This window comes from Ceratotherium simum, chromosome 12 (assembly GCF_057802395.1).
Source record: "Ceratotherium simum simum isolate JZ-2026a chromosome 12, ASM5780239v1, whole genome shotgun sequence".
Classification (NCBI taxonomy): Eukaryota; Metazoa; Chordata; class Mammalia; order Perissodactyla; family Rhinocerotidae; genus Ceratotherium; species Ceratotherium simum.
Genome location: NC_141911.1, coordinates 17343173 through 17347950, shown reverse-complemented (window position 1 = coordinate 17347950; position 4778 = coordinate 17343173). Strand labels below are relative to the sequence as shown.

General features: G+C 37.8%; 1 pseudogene; it reads right to left on the bottom strand.

Moving 5' to 3' along the window:
- Positions 1–1814: 1814 nt before the first annotated feature.
- On the bottom strand, positions 1815–4033 carry LOC147915787 (ribose-phosphate pyrophosphokinase 2 pseudogene; annotated as a pseudogene).
- Positions 4034–4778: the final 745 nt, after the last annotated feature.

Sequence of the window (4778 nt, the reverse complement as noted above, 5' to 3'; positions counted from 1 at the left end):
TGATTCTCTCCCTTTCACTGCTTTCAAGGTCCCAACATTTTTGCCCTTCTTTTCTAAGAAGTGTCCTGCAGTATAACATGCTGAGACTTCCATCCACAGTTCTTTTAACTCATTTGATCCAAAATATCTGATATAAAGCATATTGAATCATTGATTCACTCACTGAGCAAACATTTATTGAGTTTGTGTGCAGCATAGGCTCATCTTATGTTTTGATGTGAAAACACAAGTGCATTTAGAAGAATCTTTGGGGAAAATGGGAATTCCCCAACGCATAATAAAGGATCTCTTTATCCACCTGAGTGTGTAGGCTGGACATTTTTCCTAAAATATATGCATTCTTTACCTTAGAAAAGGATAAATACATTCTATGTTGCTAATGCTTTGGGGAGCAGGAACACATGGACTTCTATTGTGAGCAAAAAGGTAGAGAACTTTTGTGTGGGAGGGAAAATGAGTGTTTGGGCAGAGCAGGAAGAGACCACTGAAGGGGAGGGGTAGTAAGCAAAAGGGTGGGCTTGGTGAGGCAGTGCCTGGGTCCAAACCCCCTAGTCGCCGATTGTGATTGAATACCTGGAATGGACATACCATTTGTGTGTCCAAGTCCTGTGGCTCTGGGATGACCTAGCTGTGCCAGCTGCTTCAGGTAAAGGGTCATTATTGTTATTAAATGGAGGCATTATTGTGCTTCATTCAAAGTCTCTACAGCTAATATTAACAACTAAGATGTTGACTGCATGTTAGTAGCAACATCTCCCTGCCTATGCCTAGAGATATTTTTAGCCAATTACCTCATCATCTGTTAAGTGGTGAATCAGTGTTATGCCCCATGCCTTGAGCATGACACATATTTTGGCTAACCTATACATATACTTATCTCTGCAATGCCATGGAAAGTAGTAAGCTTGAGTGACCCCTGGACTTCTAGTGGGATGGGCAGTGATAGAAGCTTCTATTTTGGCAGGATCCTTCTGACCTGAGAAAGGCAGGAAGTAGACTCCACAATGTCATGTATGAAGCTGTGTGCCAGGCATTGCAGAATAAATGGAGATGAATAAGATTTGGTCCCTCTGGCTGATTCCTATGTCAGAAGAGATACTGTGGGTCTGTGGTGAAGTACCAGGTCAGGAAGTGAATGCAGGGTAAAGTATTTGCTTACTTAAGACAGTAACTGCAAACAAGATTTTGTAGGTTCCTTCACTCCTAAGATGGGGCTCAACTCTGTTTTAATAAATTTTTAACCGCTCTGAGTTCATTAGTATACGTGTGAAACGAAAAGGTCACCTTAATTTCTTGAAAAAGTCAAATATCCTCTGTAAAGTCTTTGTTGGTATAATATGATATCACACAGAGGGAGAATTATGGGATGAATCATAATACTGCAAGCTTGATGAGTTTCTGGTTGAACACCTGCATCCAGAAGGTGTTAATGCTAAGTATCACGACCTTATCCTGGCCCATATTCTGTTTGATATGTTTATCAGGGATTTGGATAAAGATATGGAGGATACACACATCAAATTTGTGAGTGATGCAGAATTAAGAGGTTTAATAAAGAAACTAAATGACAGAATGAGATGAAAGAAGTCTTAACATGGTAGAGAGATGATCCAAACTTTAAAAGAAGTTTGATACCAAACACTATATAATTTTTTTTGGTTTAGTATTGTTGAGTCTTAATGTTAGAAGCATAAAGCAAAAACGTATCAGGGTATAAGAGTTTAAAACACATTTATTTATAAACACATAATTATACTGTTAAAACACATATAATTATATTATTATATTAATGTAATAGTTCAAAACACAATATCTTACAGTGGGACATGGCTAAATAGATACGACACAGATTCATCTTTGTATGTTCTAGATCACCTCACCAAGATCATTAAAATAGCAACAGCCTGAATCTTGGAGGACTGTTTCATTTTGTCCTCTTTGGGAACCATATTTTTGAAGATGGCAGCCCCAAAGTCAGCCTTATTTATTCTGGAAATAGCTGGCCAGAGAAGATTCCATGAGTAAGAATATCTTAAACTTTCATGGTTCCAGCCAAGAGTAGTTTGTCTACATCTTGCGGTATAGACTGTAAATGTCAGTCTTGTCATTCACGAGAATCGTCACTCATTTTTTAACATCACCAAACAAAACCACCCTATCCGTCTCATTGGCCTTCTCTCTTTGCAAATCAAAGTAAATTCAGCATTGAATCTGTCTGTCTGCACTTTTGGAACCAGTTGCATGAGGGAAAGCAATGATGTAGTTCCTCCACTCTGTGGTATTTTCTTGAATCCACTGCAGACTGCAGGTTCTGCATATAAACTATCCAAAGGAAAGTTTTAAAAAATCTCTGTATCTGACAAGTGTGTATCTGTCCTAGTTACTGAAATTAGATTGGTTACAAGTTTTGCAGAAATTGGAGCATGGCTCATTTTTTTTTTTTTTAATCTTGTTGGACATATGGAAACGCCTCTCTGGGTGACAATGCAATTTTGATAGTGTTGATCATGATGAGGGGTTCCAGTGAGTTATCCTTAATTTCTTCACAGTGACTCTGTATGATATAGACATCTTCATCTCTTACACTTGCACCAGTCTGTACTCTGGTGTCCTAATTGCTGAACCTCTTGGTGATCACCTTGCTCAGACCCAGGCCCACTCCTTCAGCAGTTTCTGGGACAGGTCCTGGGGTGAACTGCTGCTGAACCGTACCGTGTTGGGCGTAGTGGAGTCTGGGAGAGGCTGGTGTGGCTCAAGGCAGTGGTAATGGAAGTCACTTAATTTAAGAATAAAAATTTTGTGAGTTACAACAAAACAAAACAAAATAAAACAACTAATGTTCAAGAAGAAGGTGAGCGAGATCTAACAGTAATATTTGTGAAAATGTTTTAGAGGCTATAAAGAAGAATAATCTCAAAATGAATCAACTGTGCAATGTGGCTGCAAACTCATCAATGTGTTATGCAGTATTACTGGAAGTGGGTTAGAGTGGGGGAGTGGCAATCCACTTCCTTTGAGTTGATCAGTACACACACTTTCAGTTTTTTGCTTTCAGTTTTTAGCAATACAAGCCTCTTTTAGAAATAATATTTATTATTTGCTTTTATTACAAAGTAAAGTATTTCTACTGCAGAAAATCTGGGAAGTATAGAAAAATACATCAAGTAGAAATCATCTATAATCCCACTGGTTGGAGAGAACCACTGCTAACATTTTGTTATATATTCTTCCAGGTTTATGCACACATGCAGATATGTGTACACAAATGATTTTATTATTCAATTTTTGGTAATCTTTCTCTCCAACTTGACAACATAGTAAACATTTAAATGCCATTCAGTTACTTCTTCAGCATACTTTTTAATGTTATCATATAGATATATTATACCATACTACATTTTTAAATACTGTAAGTAATACTGTGATGAACATTATGATAGATAAATAAATATTTGTTCATATACCTGATTATTTCCTTAAAGAAAATTCTTAGATGTGTAAATTCTGGATAAAAAGAGTATTGGTATCATTCTTTAAGAGGTACATCGACAAATGCAGTATGTTCAGAAGAGAGTGACTTTAGTTTACGAAGGGCCTAGAAACTATGTCATTTGAGAATAGTTGCAAGAGAATAACGGAAAATAGTTGCAAAAGAAAAAATGGGAATCCAAAGTTTTTTCACATATTTCAGGGCCTGTCACAAAGAGAAGAGGAATTATATGACTCAAAAATATAATATTTAGTACCAATGGTTTGAAGCTACAGGGAGACAGATAGTAATGATACAAAAGCACTTGTTACCGCCAGAGCTATTAAAACAAGGATGAGAGTGAGTCAGGGGGCAGAGTGGCCTGAACTTGGAGGCATCAAGCGTAGGCCAATGGCCACCTACAAAAAACTTGGTTGGGGATACTCAGGGGCTGAGAGTGGATTGAACTTTCTAACATTCCAAGTCAATGATTTGTCCTAGGCAGGAAGTTTTCTTAAGAAATGAGTACCTGATTAGATCGTTTGGTTCTTGTTTGTTTTTCATATGGGTAGAAAATAATTTACACAGGGTCTTGAAAAGAAAACAGCTGCAAGGCTGGCTTATTTCAGAATTTATGTATATTTTCTTTCTAAAGTAATTTTAATGGAAATGTTTTTGGTAAAGGAGTTGATAATTTCCATCATCTCTGTGTTCATTGTCACTTGGATGTTTTAAGATTTTAGAGTTTTTTTTTGTTGTTATTTGTAATACACTCACATAAGTAACAGGATGCCTAGCTGAAGGTCCCATTTGTAGCTTTTTTTTTTTTTTTTTCCTTTTATTCTAGGGAGAAAACTGTCAGAAAGTCATCTTACCATCCTTTGTATGTATGAAGGCACCTGCCTCCACAAAGGGTCTTCCTGGAGGCAAATGGGGCTGACAGCAGTGCCTGACACAGAGGTGGTCAATAAATATTTGGTAAGTGAATGAATGAGTCAGTGAATGAAGGGTGTAATGCTTCTGGAGATTGAAAAGGATACTTCTATTTTCTAAGAAGAGAGCCCTAATCAGACTCTTTGGGTTTCCCAGATGGAAAGGGAGCCCCTGCCTGATGTCTGAGAATGTAGATTTCTTAGAAGGGCAAGGGGATAATGGCTCAAGAACTACAAAGGAATAATGCCTAAGTGTAGTGTTCCTGGACTTGACCCCTTGGGGCACACTGAGGATTGGAGACTAAGGGAGTTCAGGCAACAGAGAGCCTTGTTCTGGCTGGTTCTAGTTTCGAAGGAGTTGGGTTATCCTCTCTTTA